At 42.3% G+C, this 22344-nt stretch overlaps 1 long non-coding RNA gene across 1 annotated transcript; it reads left to right on the top strand.

The window, feature by feature from the left end:
• Positions 1 to 5827: 5827 nt before the first annotated feature.
• Positions 5828 to 7201, top strand: LOC118170472. The gene is made up of 2 exons (XR_004752736.1): positions 5828 to 5936; positions 6724 to 7201. It is a non-coding gene; the product is annotated as an uncharacterized LOC118170472 (long non-coding RNA).
• Positions 7202 to 22344: the final 15143 nt, after the last annotated feature.

Raw genomic sequence — 22344 nt, 5'->3', positions numbered from 1 at the left:
GCAGGTTTTTTGATCCTTCTGTGTATGGAAGCTTGTTCCACACCTTCCCTACAGCCATGTTTAGGGATGCTCTGCTGCCTCCATCCCATATATATGTATATGGGCACATCTATATGTATATATATATATTTATAAAATATATGTGATATATATATATTATAGATTATATAATTATATATATGTTATAGGCACAGTATTACACTTCATATTACTGCTTTTCCTCCTAACTTCTTTTAGTGCTTGCTTTAGGACCAGCTAATTTTTCCTATATGATTTTTCACTCAGACCTGGTGTCAGTCACCAGAGGAGCACGTTAACACACCTCAGTTTTCTGTGCTGAACTCATTATTAACAACATCAAGAAAAATGCCATCCCAAGGGGGATTCCTATGAGTAACACCTCACCCACTGAGGTCTTCTCCTTCCAGAACAACCCAGGAGGCCCCACACAGCCACCACACAGTTTGAAGGCTTAAAAATAAGTTATTGCCACAGCCAAAGGCAGAAAGTTTATGTCAAGAACACTTCAGCACCCAGAAAATCCTGCTGGTCTGAAATCCAAAATTGAGACTGCATGTCCTTGAGCTCCCTCTGCCGCCCCCGTGGTTGTCTGCATACACATAGACACATAGACACAGCGCTCTGCAGGCAATGCAACACCAGCACTGGAGGCACTGGATGTTACTCCAGTAACCCAGAGGTGTATCCGCAGGGAGATACCAGGTGTGCAGGGAGCAGAAGGATGTGCCAGATGCTCCAGTTTGATGGGGAAATGAACCCAGCAGGGCCCCCACAGGTGGACCAGGTTGGGACGGCTCTGGAGCACCCCAAGATCCAGCAGCACAGCCCTGTGGAAGCAGCCGCGTGGTGCCCTCCTGATCAGGATCAGCCCCCAGCAGCTGGGCATCCCCCAGGGGCTGCCAGGCAAGGAGGAACATGGCTGGATTGCAGGGGCAGATCGGCTCCTTGCTCTAAACAGCGAACGTTTCTTGAAAATGTAAAATCCGCAAAGATTTTCCATCACCAACAACCAAAAGAATTTCATATTTGTCTAAGCATAGGGTACGGACGGTGTAAAGGCTGCACTGAGGCAGCTCTGCCAGGGTGGCCGGTGCAGCAATCGTGGCAGCCACTTCCCTGTCCTGTTCTGTCTATTGCAAATAGAATCATGGTGGAGTAAATTAATGCAGTACATATCTGTGACACAGTGTGAACAAAAATATCAGAACGATTAGATGATGCTTGTGAAAAGCTTGCATGCTCCTCGCATAATTAAAACAAGTTGTTCAAAGGCTGCTGCTTGCTGGCTAGTACAGAGGCTCCAGGCAGGTTTGCAGGCTGGGAACAGCATCCTGCAGGCTGGGAACAGCCTCCACCAGAGCCACCAGTGGGCATGCAGGGTGACATTTGGGTTCCAAGCATCTCTCTACCTTGCCTTTCTTTGCATAAGCCCCAGGAAGTTGGTGATCTGTCTGCCTCAGTTTCCTTACACATAAAACAGATGACCATGCTCACTCCCAAATGTACAAAACACTTTTATATCCATGAGTTAAGGGTCTAAAATTACCTCACTGCCTTCCTATCCAGCTTTGCTTTGTTTAATTAAGACTATGATTAACTGTGAGAAGGAATGCAAGTTTGGTGTTGGCTAAAGGCTTCTTCCAGGCAGTGATAAAAGTCTGGTTAAAAATATCTCCTTTGCTCACAGCCTACTGCAAATAGTGTACTTAATACAATGTTTTTTGAAGTACTCTCAGCAACACATAGAATCATTAGCCATGCAATGGATTCCCTCTAATCCTAGCTGACTGTTTCTAAATATCATATGTTATTTCTGTAAAACAATTCTTATCCAATAAATGCAGAATAAATACTTCACGGCAGCAATACCTCTGAATTGACACTTACATTATGCAGTATCAAATTCTATGATCAACATAAATACATACTTCCATTTTATGTCAGAGAGATATTGGCTTAAAGGAACTTTCAAAATAATTTTTTCCCCCAATAAAACTAATGCCCTACTTCCTTTCTCGGTTCCATATTAAACATCCAGCAGATTCCAATAGTTACAACGTAAACATCTGAAAAAATCCAAAAGACAGAATTCATCATCTCTCTAAACTTAAGAATATAAAAACCACATGTTAAGATCTAAATAAAAACTGTCAAATGTTGATTATTATTATTTTTTTTTTGCCTAAGTGGTTCTTATATAAAAGCAAAGTGTATAAAAAGGGTAAAGCCCACTATGCAAAAAAAAAAAAAAAAAAAAAAAAAAAAAAAAAAAAAGCAGCTCTGAGTCACTTTTCTCCCCTTCAATTTGAAATTTTAGGGACCAGTTAAGTTGGCTGATTGCACATGGTGAAGCAGCTACCCGAATTAAAGTCAGCTCTCAGTTAGAATTCCACCGTACCCCCAATGAAGAGATCTCTTTGTTCATGCTCCCAGCACCTTGTGGTGATGCCCCGGCCGGCTTTCAGGACTCACATCACTCCGGGCCCAGCACCCACCTGAACAGCCTCAGGCCCAGACAGACCTGCAGCACAGCCATGTGGTGGCATTTTTTTCACTCACTGATGCAATGAAAATCAAAGGGAAATGGGCAAATTCAGACTCACAATGCTGGAAAACTCGTGATTTTCTAGTATGGCTGAAAGTACCTTGAGCAGTCCTCAACCAGGGACTAGCAGGGTGGAAGCAATTGCTCCTCAGGAGCTACCTGGATGGTTTGTGGACTTTGTACATGACAGCCTGCTGTGTGGGGTCTCCACTGCTTCCTTTTCCAGAGGTGGAAATTCATACACAGGCAATATCGATTGAAAAAGCTGGTGGAGTTCAAATGCTTCCTGAAACACGACCACCACCTCTCTGCCATTAAAGCCACTGGCCTTGCCTTCATTCCTTCACGGATGCCAAAACGTGCAGGTAGGTGATGGATCTGCATCAGCCAGTTCTGTGCTTTGGCAGCTCAGTTCCTTTATGCTAATGCGCAGCTTCCCATTTTGTAAGCTGGCTCTGACTTGACCGTGCAATGAGTAACCGGAGGCAGCGCCAAGCATTTCCCTTCCAACCACCATCCTGTGACAGCAGCAGTCAACATTTGCGCTGGAATTCAGCATTACAGCAAGAATGGAAAAAAAACCGTCAGGGAACAAATTAGCTTAACTGAAGAAATGTCCCCGATCCGTTCACTGCTCCAAAACAAAACAACTTTCTCTCTGATCCTCTGCACGCCCAGCTTTCCCATGAAAGCTTGTTTGAAAATCAGCCCAAGTGGGACACAGAAGTTTAGTTGCTGCTGGTTTTCCCTTGAAAGGCCTAGCAAAGTAGTTCACTTCTCAGAGATTGGTGGAGCAGAGATGAGAGCAAACACGGGAGCAAATTATTTTTAGTGAGGGAAGTAATTAAGATTATGAACGTACCTAACTGCACATGTGTGCTTCTATATTTATGTTCCTTTCTGTAACGGCTAAGAGTTATGCCTGGCACATGTATCTAAAAATTAAATGCCGCATTGCTTCTCCAAAAGAAACCATAATGGTCCTTTGTAAATAACTTTATCTACTGTTCAGCATTTTACTAGTCTTGCTATGTTATACTATAGCATTTATTGTTTTACAAGTGTTAGTGTTCTCTGGTGGGAAATGCTGTAAAAACATAGAAACTTAAATAATTTTTTCATCTACTGAATTTATAATAAACATGGGACTCCACAGACAGTTACTCAAGCTGTAAGCCATTTGGCTTGTGTCAGGGGAAATGCTGGTTAATCGGGACAGCCTGCTGTTCTACACTGCCTAAACTAAGGAAAACATACACAAAATTAAACCTCTTTTACTCTATATATGGGATTTTACAGCTAATGCAGTTTAGCAGATTGCCCAGCACTCCCCCAGACCTTGCAGCTGATCCTTAGGAATCATGTCCCAGGAGAACAAGGCTGACAAGCTTGGACAAAAGCTTTGCTTAGCTCCTGGGGATTTCTCCAGAAGTGTCCACAAGCTGTGTTTGAAGAAGTCTATCCTGCTCTGCCCAAGGTGCTGGTGGTATAAGCTCTAGATCAGCAGAAAATGTAGATCTTTGAAGAATTTACAGACCATGGACTCTCAAAAATGCCATTTTGTAGGAGCATGGGGTTTCTTACCACCATTTTTGAGGTTCACCCTGCCAGAGGGACAGTGTCACAGTAAATACACCAAAAAGCTCACAGCCCAGCTCTGCCAGAGTTCAGGGTACCAGCTACCTGGAGATGCCCAGACATTGCACCCGAGGAGGCTCATTAACAACCAGCAAAACATTTCTCTTCTGGTAAGACTTTTTCCCCACTGGATGTTGTCATTAAGGCCACCAGTGAGCCATCTGCCTTTCTTGGGGATGCAAAACAGGAGGGCAGGGCCTTGCTCTGGGATCTAGGGCTCGGTGTGCCACAACGGGCCCACGGCGAGCAGTGCCTGAGGCACAGCCCCAGGCAAGGATCCATTTTTAATCCTGTTCTTTGAAAAAGTTTCATTTCTAGTCCCTGTACTGCCACAGGGGGCTGCACCCCCCACCACAGCGCATATTTGCCAACATCTCATCAACTTCCTTTCTGAAATAGAAACCGTCGTTTTTATATGATCTCTCCCAGTATTGTTAATAGATTACAAACACTGATGTGGTGTCTGACTGGTTATGGTGCTCATTACTAAAGATTTCAGATCTGATTTTCAGCTGCCTGCTTATGTTTATTTAATTAAAATTATGGTTGATTTCAGGGTAATATTTGTTAAGCGTTATTTTCCAGTTCACTTTTAGATATTTTGTTAATGGAAAACACTTGACATTCATGGTGTGCACTACAGCCTTTGATTATCCCATACAATGTTCTATATTTATTTCATGTTCACTGTGTTTAATGCTCAAGCAGCTCCCACCTGAAGCAGAAGCAGCATTTTAGATGGCAAAATGCTCTTCATGTGAATGAGCCTAGGGAAGTGGATTTTTGTTAGTCTAAGTAAAAAATCGGTAACACTTGCAGAGATTGTTTTTCCCTCTGTAAATTGTTAATATTAATAAAAACAATACTAATTATTAACATCATGAACATTTTAGAAATAAAGAAACAACTCTGCAATACTTTCCCAGCGGCCGTAGGAGGGATTTTGGCATTCTCCTGATGCCATGAGCAGGAGCTATGGGTTACCAGTCCCAGGAACATTGAGCAACGCCTGCTTCACCAGCCAGGGATGGAAGCTGGTCCACAAGGTTCTCCAGAGTTGTGCAGCTGCATGATCTTCAGATATACCACTTTCCTCACTCACTATGTGTTCAGTAAGGAAAAGACATAGTAACTCAATAAAACACTGCAGGAGAACCACATCAGTATCTGTGTGATACTTTAAACATCTGGATATTAGAAGTTTTCAGCCATTGTTTTAACTGTTTGTTTCTCTGGATGTGCACACTCACTCTTTGGGATCACTTTACCCTATCACTTTGGATTACCTAGTCATCTCTCTAAACACTTACAAATAACAGTTAAAGTCAGTAACACTATTTAAAATAGCACAGTTCACAAAACAACCATAATGAAAACCAGCAACCTCAGTATTTTATTCCTTTCAGATTCCATCTCCTCTCTGCAAATAATAGCTTTGCAGGGATAGAAAGAACAGCATCTCACATGTATCTCTGCAGCAGTACCTGCCCTCTAGTACATTAAGCCTTGCTAGCCTTGCTTCTTGCAGAACTTTGTGCTAATGAGAAGCATGGAGCAATTATTGGCACATGTAAGTAATAACAACAACAAAAAATATATTAGTAACCCTGTTGTTCAGCCTGGCTCACTTGGACACACACACCAGAACATCACCTAAAGCAAATTGTGAATGGTCATCTCCTGGGAACAGACAACAAGGGCATGGGGGTTCTTTAGGGAGGTAATGCAAGAGGTAATTAAAGAAAATACAAGAGAGATTGGGGAAAAAGGGTTACAGAGACCTAGACAGTATAAGCAGGAACTGGTATGGGGAAGTTTGTGGTGGTGTCTAGCTAACAGCTTTCTTTAATGAATACATTATTAGACAACATTTAAATACAGCTTAGTAGTAGCTGTATGTCACAAATTGTCCTAAAAGCAATTGTTTCAGATCTAGCAAGTTAGTATTAGTTTCAGAAGGCCAAAACAATCATGCATGAAGGTTTCCAGAGATGCTGTGGAAAGATAAATAGAATTGCAGAAGATATTTTAAGGCTGTGATACCTTCTGTTCCCTGAGTAGTTTCTGAAATAGTTAGAAATACAGTACGGCAGCTTAGAAATATTGGTGGCAGACTGTGCTCCTTTGAACACAGAAAACAAACAAAAAAAGCACATTGAAAAAGGTGGGAGATGCATTCAATAAACTCCCGAAGTTACTTGTGTTGGTTTTCACTTTGGCTTCTCAAACTAGCTTAGCAACAATCAGCAAAGCCTTGCAAGTGCTAAAACTGGAAGGTACAGAAAGCAAAAAGCAAGGGAAGACAGTTTATGTCCTCCAGGCAGAGCTACATTCTGGCAGATTAAGTTGTAGTGAAAACATCTTGTCAATTAATTAGTGCCTTTATTATTTTAACTGACGTTATGCTGCCCAGTGACCTTTTGTTGAACATTACGTACTGAATAAAGCTATAAATACCTCTAGAAGCTTTACTTAACAGGATTAAAGCTGAGTAACACAATGTATGATTGACTCTGCAGGCTGGGACTCAGCATCCCAAACTTGCTCACGAGGCAGTTTCCAGTTACGCACAGACGTCATCAGCACCTTCGGTGAACAGTCAGCAAATGATGCTATCAGCAGTATTTAATGCCGCCACAGTCTTTGCCCCGAGCAGCAAGTTTTATGTATCTATGAGAAGTGATGCAACCACAGATGCAATTCCCAGCAGCACAGACTGGATGGATAAGGAGGGGGGGCAGGGGCTCATCCTGCAAATTGTTCCCAAATGCTCCTTGGACTGTGAACAAGTGGAGGAAAAAAAAGTACAGTGAGCCTACTGATACACGGGTTGTGGAGCAAGGCCCTGGTGGTCACTAGCTTTTAAAGGCCTAAACAGAAAATGGAGCCCCTGCCTGGAAGCCTGATGGGGAAATTCAGAGCAGAAAATCTGGTCAAGATAAAGCCGCAGAGGCCGCTGAACACCAGTCATTCCTGGGGAAAGGAATTGACACCAAGGCATGCTGTTCATTACTGTAAATACAACAGGCTACAAAATGGACATCCCAAATGACTAACCCCTGCTTTGTTCTAGAAGGCAGTCTGCAACAGAGGGCTGTATCTAAGACTTCTTTTTCAGAATACAACACTCTCCCTCTGTGTTAGGGTTGAACTAATTCCCAGTTCAGTGCTGGGGAAATTGAGCTGCTGGAAAGACAAATTTTCATATAAGAAATACAACCAAAATCTTGACCATTTATTATTCAGAGATCAATCATGGTAATTTAAAAGAAAAAGGACGAATTTTAATCCTATGGTCTTGGCCAACGTGCATTCTTCCTCACCAGAAGTTTCAACAAAAGTGATTTCTCACCGGCTGTTGGATGTGTCAGCAGGGGAGAGCAGCCAGCCCCTGGCTGGCAGCGACGCTCCCCTCCTCGCGGCAGGCGGCAATTTGCCTCAGGCTCAGCGGTGCCGTGCCACTAAAATGAAATAAATCAGCTGGTTTAAGAAACGGGATAAAGCAGGCTTCGGGCTGCACGGACATCAGCGGCTTCAGCACAGTCACTGGGTGACAATGGTGCTGATAACAGGCTACGAGTGGAAAAAGGACAGAAGAAAATGAAATGTATCTGGAAGGCGAAGAAAAACCTGTCAGTAATGAGGTTCCTCAGTGGCACCAGTTGCCCCTGGGAGAAGTGATTGAGAAGATGGTACCTGGAACCAAGGAAAAGGGGGGACACAAACACAAGCCCCAAACAGCTGTGATGCTGTGAGAAGCTCTGGGGAAAGGTGGGGAAAGACACAGAGCTGACTTGGAGAGGGAAAAACCAAAGGAGTGAATGCAAAGCACAAGGAAATGCAGCAGTAATTCTCTGACAAAGGCTGGCAACAGGTTGTCGTATTGAAACTACCAAAAGGAGCAAATGAAAACTTTTTCATGGAAAAGAATGAACTAATGAATGACAAGAAGGAAGGCTTACCTCGTCCTTCCCAAAGAAAAGTGCCCATGAAACTCCATACAGAACAAAAGCCAAGGTGATAGCCAGGCTGACCGCGAGCTGCATTGGCTCTCAGCATCCCACCCTGAGAAAGAACTAGGCACTGAGCACTGCACGGGACTCTCCTCCTGCTGCTTTGGGATGGCCACATCCATTTGGGAAGTTCCCTGTGTCCATGTGGCCCTGGGATTGCTGTGGGCACCATGCTAGGGCCCGAGGCTGGGCTCCCTTATTGCTGAGCTCTAGATGGAGCCTGAGCTAAGGAGCACCACAACCTTCACCCAGAGTTTCCCAAGTGCAGAGCGTGCTCTGAACTTTGTCTTCTCTAACAGAAATACCTATTAATGGTTACAAAACAAAAGCAGAGCAGAGCTTAATGTAAAATAGTCACCTCACTAAATAGCTTTTGCCCCAGGGTGAGACTAGGAGAAGAAATGCCATGTGCCCGATGCCAGCTGCACCAGTTAGTGCATTTCAAGCAGACATTCAGATGCTGCTCTAACAAGCCTGGTGTCAACACATCGAGTTAACCTGGCTACTCAGAACATCCTCTAGGCTCACAGGTGGGTGGGAGAACTTGGAAAATTTCTCAATTGTTAAAAAATTTCACTTTATAAATCAGAAGAGAGATGATGCTTTGCCCCTGCAAAGGCTTGCAATTGTACTTTCAGTCTAGTCTGAGCACAATTTTTGGTTATATATATTTAAAAAATATATTATTAATGTATACAAACTTTGGTTCCCATTTGTTTCTAGTTCCAGTACATTTCTTCAGTCCTCTGCTTGTTTTTTTTTTTTTGGTGTGTTTTTTCATTTTGTCTATATATTTCCCAGACCAAAAGGAGGGTGGCCTTGCAGCTTTGGCTTAACTGGGCCTTGGATTTGCTCTCACTGCATGCTAATGGAATACAAATAATAATCTTGTATACGGGAGCCTTATGGATGATGCTTTTCTGCTCAAGATAAGGAGCAAGCCTCCATTTTCAGGCTTCCAGATTTCTTCATAGCACTCAATTTACAGAAACTCAAAGAAATTTCAGCAGCTGCAGTAAATTCAGTACCTGAGCCCAAGTCCGCTCAGTGCCTGGGTCCAGTTGTTAACCAAGCAGATACTCCAGTGCAAACATCAGGCTGTGAAAGGGCTCACTACTTGCCAGGTATTCCCACTATGCAAGAGTTTGCATTACAGAACATTTAATTACGGTGTTTTGACTAGAACCAGCTTTTTCCTTTCCGCCAAGCAAAAAAATAACAGAGTAATTAAAAACGTAATGAAAACTCAGTAAAAATTCCTTAAACCAAAGGTCCGCGTTCGATCTTGATTTCAAAGAGCACATGTCAAGGAAGACTCCTGCTCACTATCATTTAGCAGGTTGTTAAAAAGTTTCAAAAATGAAATAAAATTTAATGAGTGTTAGGAGTTGTTTTTTTTTTTTTTTTTTTTTTCCTTTTGTCTGAATTTTTACCTATCTTTGCTAATCAGAGCAGATATGAGGGCACAAACCATAGGCAGAATAGTAATGAATGGCACTTCATCCAGTGGCTTACAAAATAATTCTGTGCATAGAGTCACGCTGGCTTCAGTGGAATAATTTGCTCAGCACGTACATGCAGGTGGCAGAATTCAGGCCCAAAGCTTTAAAATATTGATTACACTTACAGGTAGTTGCTTTGCAGGGAAATCTTCCTAGGAATCACGGCTGATATTTCAGTATGCCAGACTTGTCACATTGAAAGGCAGCGAAGAAAGCTTTCTTTCATGGCATTAAAAGGTGCTGAAAAGATGACGGTAATTTAAGCCATCATCACAAAATATATCCAGCATTATGCAGATAATCATGTGTATTTACTTTTGCTGTCAAAAGCTTGTTTTTAAAATAAGCCTTGACTTAGGATAGCATGTAAAATAACATTTTAGAACACTTTTCATAAAATGCAGTAATTAGAGTCCTGGTCCTCAATTGCAATCACAGTACTTAAAAACATTAATCTCATCTAGTGTTTCTTTCTTTTATGGGAATTTATAGAATATTATATAGGAGAAACACAGTAATCAGGCTCACCATGGAATATAATGGGCTTTTAGATCCTGTAATGAGTAGTGTAAGAATAGTGTATTAAGAAAAGTCATGCATGTCATACATCTCTCCCTCATTGTAAAACATTGTTTTTAGATTTTACTGCAGCCAAAACAATTTATCTTTTTAATTAAAAATAAAAAATAAAAAAAAAAAATATCCAATTTCACTGAGCTTATTCAGGGAGAATATGTTCCGAGTTCCTGAAATCATGAAATCACATTGCTACACCGGCGAATTAAAAGGAGCAGGAGCACAGGGATATGGAAGGCACAGGAGCAATACTGAGGCCACCTCAGCACATGCTGATGCCAGCCAATGCTTTCCTGTGAATGTAAGAGACCTGAAATGCCCGAGAATGGAAACACAGAGGCAAGAGCACCAGCCCCTAACCCTGGGCAGGCCAAGATTTTGAGGGAGCTAAGAACAAAAAAGGGCACAAAGTAAAGAGCTACACTGAGCCCAAGTCACCCTGCCTTCTGCCTGGGGATGTCAGGGCTGCACTGAGATGGTCTGGAGCTTTGTACAAACTAATGGACACAGCTCTTCAACAGGAAAAAAATGTCTGTACAGACACCTGGGTCCAGCCCAAACCTCCAGGCACACCCTGTGTCAGCACTCCCACTAGTTCTGTTTCCCTGAAGGCAGTGGGTTTTCCTGGGACTGGCACTCCTGTCACAAACTCTCAAACATTACGTTAAAAACATAAAATACCACTTTTTCCTGGTAAACGCTGTTCTATGCACCCACTGAATGCCTGGAGGAGTGTGCTGTAACCTCAGCATGCATCCCACAGCCTGCGCCTGCCGTCCCTGCCCAGCATCGCTGCAGCCACAGAGCCAACTTCATCTTTTTTTGGTTACCTGTGGTTCAAAAAGAGGCTGCTCAGCTGCTTCACTCCTCCAGCACGGCAGAACTGCCCTAGCTTTAGGTAGTGAAGCCAATTCAGGTGTGAAGCTGCTTTGCTGTATCATACTTCATGCTAAAAGTTTCTCGATTGTTTAGGACATGGGGCAAAAAAGAGGCATAAAACACTTAGTATGTGTTTAGGACTGTAAGACTTAAATTCTGGTAGCCACAAAATAAATAATAATTTTAGTTTTTGGGTTTGAGCCTACCACACTCTTAGAAACTGTGAATTTCTGCCTTTTTTTTTTTTAAGATTAAGTGATGAACACAGCAGGTCAGAGTCTGAAGATGGCATGTACTTGGAATCGTACGGGTATTTCAGGCAGACAGCTGCAGCGAACAGCTTTTTCTAGCAGGACTGGCTTCAGACTTCGCATACTTGTAGCAAGTTACAAGTTACAAGTTACCATTAAGAGGTTTAGCCCAGCCATGATTGTCAAAATCTGTCGATCACGCCTATTCCTCCTGTATTCAGAGAGCTAACAATGAAAGTAGTTTTTGACATGCTAAATGAGATTTGGGACACTTAACAAGAGCTGGCTCAAAACTGCTACCTCAAGAAATATAAAATGGCAGCAATGCTGACATTGTATGACAAATTATATGTTCCTTAATACACTGTGCCACTCCATTCAGGTTTATAATTGGCACTGACTATGGCTGAAATCTGATCCAAAGTATACAGAACTAACTGGCACTTGTTTTGTCCCTCTTAGTATTTTCTAGGCTACAGATCTTCGTAAATATTTACTCAACAGGGTGGCATACTAATTTTTCCCATAAAATATACGTCTGTATCTGTAATAATTACTTTTTCTTCTGTCGGATGACTGGCTAGCTGTGTGCAGCCAGCTTAGACTGCAAGTGACGGGAAACTACCTCAAGGATTCAGACAAAGAAAGAATCATATATAAAGATTATTGTACCTGTTGACTTCTGCCAGCCTCATTAAAACGATCAAAATTACAGGTTATTAGCCAGCCAATACTCGCTCAGCAGAACGATTTTCCAGGAGCCATTGTTCCAGAACTGCTGTCAGCATTAGCTCTGGGGACACCAATTGAACCTCCCATTCAATACCTTGTTCTCCTGCCCCGGATAGTGCTGCATTATAGCCCTCATGAGCTTCTCCCCATGATTTTGTCCAATTCCTGTTGGAATAATTTAGTCTTTTTGGTCTTGATAGCATTCTGCCACCTACCAGTGTATACCCCTGGGTCTCCTTACTTTGTGGCCTGAGTTTATTCTGCATTTGCAGGCTCCCTGATTAGGATTTTGTAAACCACTGTTAGGTCCGTTCCCACATTTCTTTGAGGACTCCCAAGTCCTAATCAGCTCAATCTCCCCTAGCATGGTAACACCTCTGTTGCACTGGCTACCAAGGGGAAAAAACCTGCATCCCAGGAACTGCCCTGGCGCTCTCCAGCTCCCCACGCTGGGGAAGAGTTGCAAGGACAGGCAACAAAGTGCCAGAAGAGCACAGATTCCTACGGATCTTACAAGGATCAAAAGTTAGGACCTCCTTGGTCCCTTCCCCATAGCAAATCCACATCCGGACATAAATGACTCACTAATCCTATTAGAAAACAGCATCTTAGACCCATGCTGCAGTCCAAGCTCCGACTGTATTCACAATAACGCAATTCAGGAGTGACCCAGATTTACAACAGATAAATGGTGATGTAATGCTGGTGTGAGAGAATTACACCCTCATATGTATATACACACGAACAACCACATATATGTACATATATACACAACAAAACCATGTCCATTTCTTAGAGAACATTGTAAACTCAGATGGCATCTCAGTAGCAAAATAAAAGTACACGCCTTGTTCTGTTCTGGAACATTAAAATGTTGTTTCCTTTTAAACAAAAGAAATTCAGACTATAGTTGGCTTTATTTTCTCCACAGCTGATCAGAGTCATTGCACAGATTTTCAGAGGTCTTGGAAGCTCAGAGCTCTCGCTTGCGCCCCCCGCTCCCGCTGGGATCACTGCTCACAGGTTTGTGTTTGGACATTAATTTTAGAACCATTTCCAAGGATTTTTAACAGAGCACGAGGATGTGCCAAACAAGTGAAACTTATTACAGACCCAAGCTCCTAGCATGAGAGCTATTTGAAAGGGGGGTAAACATCACTGCTTATAATTTACAATAAAAAGAAACAGCATTTTGGTTTCCAATATTTTCAGGAACTGGAATTATTCATATATACCTGACCTCTGAATGATGCTGGTCTTGTTGATACAAATGACAACTCTGATATTTGCTAAATGATGTTTTCCGCGTCCTTATTTCCTCAGCTCTTTCTCGTGCAATTATTTGACAGCTAACACTTTCTGGTAGTCCCGGGTCTGACAACACTTTGCAGTGTGTGATGATAACCTGAGAGACACGGCCTGTACCCAGGCTGTGTTAAATGACACCCAGCACGTGTATCCAGACATCTCCCCAGACACAAGAGGACCCATGGAAGATTCCTGGGCTGTACTGAAGGTTCATCTCAGTCCTACAGCCACCCCACGCCATCACTGTCTTTTTTTTTTGTTTGTTCTTTTATCATAATCACTTGGGCTTCTGGGTAATTGGAACAATTAGGTTGATTAATTGCATGTTTGCAGTAAAAACAGAATACTGGGGAGGGTTATATTACAGGCTAAATATTTTCAGAAAACTCTATCAGCTGGTAGACATAACAAATGTGATCAGTCCAATGCAACATGAAGCTGCACACGTCGTGCAAACTGGTTTGCTCTGGAACTTAAATCTCCTTAAAAGAGGCCAAAGTGTTTAAAAAAATAAACTAAGTCAGAGTGCATAGGGGGAAAAGAAATATTGACATGTGAGGCCACTGTACTTCTAACATAAAGAAACATTGTTTTCCCTTTGGTCCTTTTATTGTCTAAATAGAAAGTGCAAAGCATGGGAGAAAGCACACAACAAGGCAAAGTGCACAAGTGAAGGTCATTAGCTTTTGCTTGGAAGTAATGAGTTACATTGAAAGGAAAATTAGAAAAGCACACAGTGGGATACCCACAGTGCTGGCACATTCCTCAGTGACAGCAAGAAGGCAAACTGACCTGCCTGCCACTGCAACTGCAACTCCAAGGATTTGGGGGAGGGATGTTAAACCCCAGAAGCGAAGATATTCACCCTGAAAGTTTCATTCATTGAACCTTTGCCTATAGATCTGGGCTTTCATCTTCTGCTCATCAGTACGCTGTTGAAATGCTTCAATGAAGCTTCCACCAAGGTCTCTTTCTGGATTCTTTGCAACCACCCAGTCTCCAAAGATTCACTTTAACTAGACAGATCTCCTGTATCCCACACAACCACGCCAGACACGGCTCATCTCTCACAATGTCATCATGGCCACCACCTTTCTGCCTTTCTTCTAAAGACAACAACTGCTGCCAGCGATGTGCGATAAGCTCAGGTGTGCTCTGCAGAAGCGGGGCATGTTTCTGAGCAGGACATGGCTCCACACTGAGGCAGGCAGGCTGCTTTCAGTTCAGAAGCCACTGTTCTTGCTGTCACCACCTCTGAGATGTCTGCCCCACACTCCACACAGATGTGCCCTGAGACACTTCAGTCCAAAACGACTTTTAACATCTGTGACTATGTGGGATCCTGCCAAATGTGCTCATCAGTTGTGAGTCTTCCTTTCCGTCAAGCCTTTACTGGGCACTCAGTGAGGTGCACTATAACATTTCTACATCAGTAAAAAGCCAGGTTCTTATATTGCCCACTCTACCACATACCTGCTTCATTCCAAGGAGAAAGAACTGAACAGTGAAAGGTTTTATGTTCCATTTGCATGATTGGAGACTTTGTGCTTTAACACAGGTTCGGGGTCACAGGGCAGGAACACCCTGTTTTCTTTCCATTCAGCATGAAACTGACGTTTATTAGATGAGTGTTTTGTTCTATTTGTTTTTAGTCTATTACATTTTAACTCAGTTCAACAATGCTGGAAAACCTGACAGAATATTCCAAAGCCTTTAATCAATGTGAACTTATTGGAAATGTTTGACTTTTAAAACAAGAGTATATTGTAATATGTTATTTACACCATCAGATCTGTCTTTTTGATTCCAGTCACTGCCACATGCTTGCAATTCTGCATTGGAGAAATCCATGCTACATATTTCTCTGTTTGAGAAAAGTCTCCTCAAACATCAGTGTTTCCTGCAGCTTATTATTGAAGAAATTGATTTTTATTTTTACTGGTGGAGTTTTTAGGATTCATTAAACAGGTCATGATTTTATAGTTTGAGAATAAGCAATATGAACGTGTAAAATAGGTGGGGGGCAGAAGCGTGCTGAGGCACACATCGGTGGTATTTCTGTACATTACCTCCAGACGGGACCTGTTATTTTATATGTGTTTACAGGTTTCATCTCATTCCAATCAAACACAACCACAAAACAAGACAACTGGCTTTTCAAAAGGCAAATGCTTACAAAGCCCAGCTAGGTTAAATGCCTTACCTAAATTTCTGAATGCATTTCCTGGAGCCTCACTCACTGCACAAGGAGAGGCTTCTTGTATTTCTCTTCTCAGCTGCATTAACCCTGACCCACAAAGTGATTCAATGCTGCCACCACCTTCTCTGCAGCTAGGGACAGGAGGAGCTGCTGTGGCAGCTGAGGCCACCCAAAGTCACGCACTTCTGACAGCACTGGGTACAGCCTGACCAGGACCAAGGCTCCCAGGGTTGTGACACATCAGCATAGGTCAGTGCTCGCTGGGAGGACCCCAGCCATGCTGAAAGACTTGGTCTATCCTAATTGTCATCCAGCCACATTTGTAACTGCTCAGTGTTACAAGACATCTGTCTTGTCTTTTGTTAGCTTTCTCATTGAAGCACAGTAATTCGTCTTGAATTTGCTTCCTTCAGCTACAGGTTGTTACTTCTAAACACAGACTTGTTCCTGCTGAGGAAAAAAGCATCCTTCTACAGCTTGGACCAAACTTTGCATTCAAATATCCAGTTTGCTATGGTGATGCTAACTGCTCTTAATGCACTTATATCTTGTAAAATACTCCTTAGCAACGAATAGAAAGATAGCTAAAAATATGCTGCTTTTTCTGACTTTCATATGCTGTGAAATATACAGTAGCTCTGTTTAATGGGTGGTATTCTAAAACAGTGAGTAAAACTGACTCCTAGATGTTGCTCAAAAATACAAGAAAAATAAACCTACGGGAAAAGACCTTGTTTTGCTAGTCAGTACACCAAAAAAAGCTTCTCCAATATGAGCTTATGCTAACTCAAGCAGTACTTATTCATACAGGTAGTCTTACCTGAGGGTACCCCACTTTGCTGAGAAAAGTAACTTCTGATGCTCCAGAAATTCACTTGAGTGAGGTATCAGCCCGGCCTCTTCGCTTCTGTCACTGCTCAGGATGAACAAAAGCAGTCAGATCATCCCCTCTCAAAACAGCTCCATTACTCTACCTCCTGGACTTTTCAGTACATTGAGGTTGTAGTTACAAGCTTCTTTACTAACAGAGGTAGGAGTTCCAGTGAAAGCCTTGCTTTGATGTCAAGTGACTATGTTATGCTCAGACTGTATACAGAAACTGATGGTAACCAAAACACTGGAGGCAGCCTCAAAGCATAGTAACTTAGATTTAATCTGCTTCTTGGGTTGATGTAACATGGTGAGCTGCACTGTCATGATTCAATGGTTTCTCAAGTAAGACGTAGCTCACGCACCAAAGTCAGACACTTCTGCACTGTATAACTTCTGCATGCATTTTCCAAACAGTGACTCGGTCTTGCTCCTATTGAGAAACTGTCCCTCAATATCATCAAACGTGTGTTTTACATTTCTAACCAGGATTCTGCTTCAGAAGTTTCATTTTAGAGTAACACTGCTGGAATATTCTACTAAATCTTATACACTGTCCTTTGCCAGAGAAAAAATGCCTATGGTTTTGCATTCTGGATCACTTGCTGCTTTTTTTCCACAGAACCAACATCTTGTAAGGTTCAGAGCCTGTATTCTGACCATGGCTCAACACATAATTTTCTTTACATTCTTCAGAGTTAGCATGGTTTTTGTTACCTCTGGCTGAACATCCCTGAATGGAACCACTGAAAGGAACTAAACTCATTGGATTAAATACTAGCCCAAGTTAACTCCCTCCAACCACAGTCACTTTCTTTGCATGTTTCTGCTTTCTTTGTAAAATTTACTATTCTAAATTGTGGCTCTCAATCTGAACAGATGCAAAAGCAGTAATATTTGAAGAGGGAGAAAGTCTTGACTGGTATGGACGAAGTCCATATTCTAGAACTGTTGTGCTTGAATGCATCAGAGGAAAAAAAAAAAAAAAATAGAAAATCATGCTTGAAATACATTAAGTTGAAAAGTGAACTGTGACCAATCCTAAATAAGTTTGTGTGACTGCCAGCATGTCCTCATTTTAATTTGTAGGCTCCGAGCTAAAGTCATTTCCTCTGTATATCCTTGTTGGAGTTCCTGCTCTATAACGTGTAGAATATGTATTCTAGCTCTTTATCTGAGAAGGTTCTTAATTTCCTCATTCTTTCACTCAAGTTTGAAAACAGTGCCATTTATCTGGGTGGGAGGTTTATAGCCTAGGAGAAAACAAAACAAAACAAAACAAAACAAACAAACAAACAAAAAAAAACACTTTAGAATTCCTTGATTATAATCTACTGCTCTAGAACTCTAGCACAATAGATACCACACAAAACAAATCTGTACACTTGCTGCAATTTCCACAGCTTTATATTATATAATTCTAGCAGCTCTCAGGCAACATTTCAAGACCAAAAAAGGTCAGTAAAGCCATTGATCTGATGAAACCAGGATAAGAAGAGAATTAACTGCCTGACTTAACCTAGCAGGCCTGAGGTCAAGTACTAAGCAAAGCCTTCCTGATTCAGCTTCAACTACTATACCCCCTGCTGCGTGAATTATCCATTAAGAGCTGGCATATTTAACATGTACTAGGAATCTACTTAAGAGCTATATGACTTAAGCATTGTCTAATTACATTGACAAGCTTGAGTTTAGAGGGAGAAAACCAGAAAAAGAATAAAAGTATCTTTGACCAATCTTTTCCCTACAGTAATGCCAGGAAGTTTATTTCTTTATCTTGCTATACAAGCGTATGCAACCCTAGTGCAGAGGGGTCCTCAAAAACAATCTTAAATTGAAGGGCACACTGCACCAAGCACCTCTGAATATGCTCTAGAGAAAAAAATACGATGGTCTGACATAATGAAACAAATGTGCAGTCCCTGCAGTGCATTCTCCTCTTTCTCGTAGTGCTCTTTCCTATAGTACTACCTCTTGCAGCAGGCAGATCAAGAATCTCCTGCCCTAAAGGTGCCTTCCTGAGCTCTACTTTATTCTGTGATGCCAGGAGCAGTCATTATCCTCTGAACTATCCACTGCATGAGACTGACCACATTTCATTCAGCGTTCTTCAATACACCTACCTGCATTTCTTCTAAAGGAGCGTGCATATTCGTTTTAGACTTAAAATAATGGAAAATTCAAGTCACCCTGTTGGTAATCTGTTGCATTGGTTTACTGTCTTCTAAGTTTCACTTTTGAACTTGGAAACTGGTATATACAATCCAAATTAGTTTAGCTACTAAGAAGCACTGTGAAGATTAAAATTGATCTGAGACAGGCTTCATTTGACTTTGAATATTAGTCTGAGCAAATTTAACATGAATATGCACAAGTCTCACAGAGCTAACATTCCGGCTAAATGGCCATTAGGGCTAAATTTAAGTCCAAGGAATCCAAAACCACTAACAACTGCATTGGCTTGCTTTAAAAAATGAAGGTATTTTGGCTGAAGTCTCAAATGTTTTCTTTCCTTGTTTGTAAGCTACGGGGGTTGTTTTTTCTTTTAGATTTTCAAATGGTAAAAATATTCTGAAAGCAAGAACTTTTAAAATGGAAGTCAAACAAAGCTACCTCAAATACTGGCAAAATGCATTACAAGCTTCTTACTTGTGAAAGCCGATGCCATATACACCTTCCAAAACCTAGATACGGGAACTGACAAAGCTTGCAGGTGTGGGTTCAGCCTCTAGATGACAGTGCCCAACACAACTAACCTGCTAACATGCTAGAGGTCTCCTCCAGTGTCCCCTGGCATGGACAGAGCTGGGTGCTTGGTGTAACCCCAAGTCTCGCTCTCCAGGAGTAGTGGCAAATCACCACCAGCTCCCTGTTACCCTCTCAGCACAGGCAAACATTTTTCTTGGGATTTTCTTGGAGGGCTATCAGTTTGTTCTGTGAACAAACTGAGCTGCAGGAGAAGACAGGCCTCAGGCCTCGCATTGAGTGTTGTCTACTCTGCACGGGGGCAGCCGGCAAGGCCCACACATTCACAGTGCAAACCTGCAGCCCAGCTCAGGGTGCCCACGAAAGCATCATTCATGTTCTTATTCTCCACTCTCCCCCACACGCACAGCAACACACTGAGGAATTTCACGTCACACATGGCTACTGCAAACACCAAGAGAAGCAGGCCCTCAAACCTCGATAGGGGCACTTGATCCGCAAAAGTAAACGGGCAGACATCTCAGCGACACCCAGGCTGAGGCAGGGAGCTGGCCGGGCTCAGCACCGTGAGGCAGCTGGCCTCACAGTGGTGCCTCGGGGCACTCTGGCCTGCCTCATGGCAGCGCCTCAGCCCACCTCAGCCTGCCTCAGCCCAACCGCCACCCCGACATGCACGCATGAGGCGTGACCACTCCTCTCATTAGCGCTTGTTAACAAAGGGCTGAGCTTGCCCACCCCGTGACACCCTTCAGAGGTTCAAAGCAGGAATCTGTGACCTCACCGAGGAGACAGGGAGGATTTCCATCATCAACAGGGCCAGATAGGCTGGTGCCAGCATGAGCAAACACTTAGGCTGAAATACTAACGGAGAACTTGCAGGTGAAACGCATCCCATGGGAAACACAGGATCTTAACCAGGATGCCAAAAGTCCCATACCTCCTCTTGTCTAAAATTAAACAGATCTCAAAAAGCCTTTCAGCGTAACTGTGCCTGGTGCACTCCCAGACTGAAGACTGGGGACAAGGGGACAAAGGACTCAGAGACTGAAATCTGTCTCTGGCTTTCATGAAACCCTGCTTCTGGATAGTTTACTGGTTTTCTCCAGCAGTAAAATTTCCCTCTTCGACTTTTGAAATGCATAGATTCATAGATTCATCTGCTGCTTATAAACATGTTACGAAAAACACTCCGTGGGTCATGTAAGAGTTTGCAATCTGCCAGATACCTGCTCAGGGCAAAATTCATGGGCTAATCCAGTCCAAACACCACCTAGTTTGTTTTTCCTTCTGTGTTTTTTGTTTGTGTGTGTGTGCTTGTTTTTGCATGACAAGGTCATCATTTTGTTAGCATAGTCTTTTCAGTTCACAGCCTCTGAAATGTGCATTAGCTCAAGTGTACTGATGTGCCACAGGAAAAGGCAGCTCCATGAACTCCAGCTACTGAGGGCAATGAGCAACGCTCACTTGAATCCTGCTGCCTCAGGAAGGAGTGAGGGATCTCCAAGTATGTGAACAGAGCCGTTGGACTTTTCTGGGTGCTGATGATGGACACCAAGTGGCTTTTTCCTGTGTAGTCACTCCCAAACCCAACGGAAACATGAGTCCAGGTTCTGATTCTCCATCTTCCACTACAACTGCTCCTTTGAGTATGTATCTTTTGTTTCCTTAGATGAAAATTATTTTAATCTTCTCTATTTTGTTTAAGTTTCTCCATTTGATTCATTTGTATGCCATCATTGCACTGGCCATGAAAAATACTGTGAAGTGTGTTGAGGAAAACAAAACACAGCTGCAGATGCAGGAAAGTAAACCAAGCAGGTCTGGCCTCTGCAGATCTCTACAATGCTAGGCAGCTTGAGGGATGGTGTTACCAGTGTGCATGATGTTGGAAATACAGGCAGGAAGATGGCCAAAGTGCCTAGGGATATTTAGAGTAAATTTGTAATCCGAGGACTGAGGAACATTAGGAAGTACAGAACCATTTCACCACACGAGACAGTGGATGAGGAAAGGAATGTCAAAAAACAACTACTGCAGGTACGTGAGACTCTTGAATTATTTGAATATGAGTGAAAATTTACTGTGGAAAAGCATGAAGAACTGTCCATTTGCACCCTGATCGGAAGAACACATTTCATAATGGGAAGCAGAATCTGTCTTGAAAAAATAGGAAGGTACTCCAAGGGATCTATGCATGTGGCTGTTATTTAAAGCATGTTTTGTTAAAAAAAGTTTTGTATTGTCCTAGCTTATATGGCCTGCACACTTTTGAGTAGATTGTACAAGTAAGACTATGTAGTTCTGGAAGTAATTAGTAAATGAGACCAGAAATGCCTCCACTAAGGAGTTTCATGAAATAAAAGTGGAAAGTGTGAGATCACAACTGGCCCACCATTAGAGCCCTCATTATATCCATAGACTGTCCTATGAAAGTCAGTAGCAAGGTTGCTAGTGATGTTGCACAGATAATGTCCAAAGAGGCAGTGGGAAGGGCCAACAGAAAGAAATCAGGAAGATGGTACCTACTGCAAGTGAAATTATTACCAAAATAAGCCTGTTTCTTGTTGTTGTTGTTTTCCAGGAATGTTTTAGCCTAGGCTCTTCAAGCCTTACTGATGCCTAGTAAGAAAACTTGTAAGGATACTACTCATGGAGGTAAAGCGCATGAATAGGTGAACTGGCACATCACTGCCTGGTCATCTGTGATGGATCTGGAACTCTTTCAGTGGCCTTGGCTACAATAAAACAAGCAGTGACACTCATTTCAGGAATAGATTCCATAAAGTCTTTACATTTGGATTCCTATCCTACATTTTGGCAAGCTAAGTATAGACAACTCTGTGACTAATGCTAATGTTGCAGTAGTAAAATACTGGGCAAAAAATAGGAAAACCAGACCCATTTACCCATAAGAATGATTTAATTAGTTTCCACTGTTCCAAAGCAGGTATGTTTCACATCATAAAGAATTTTTCTGTCATGAAGATTATTTTTTTAAGGGGAGGGAGAATTTTGTTTGCAGCAAGCTGATTTTTATTGGTAGGCAATTAAAAATTTCTTTGGATTGCTGGTCAAAATTAATTACTCACTAATGTGGAAAAAA

Source organism: Oxyura jamaicensis, chromosome 8, assembly GCF_011077185.1.
Source record: "Oxyura jamaicensis isolate SHBP4307 breed ruddy duck chromosome 8, BPBGC_Ojam_1.0, whole genome shotgun sequence".
NCBI classification, from domain to species: Eukaryota; Metazoa; Chordata; class Aves; order Anseriformes; family Anatidae; genus Oxyura; species Oxyura jamaicensis.
This window is presented reverse-complemented; position numbering and strand designations above follow the sequence as displayed.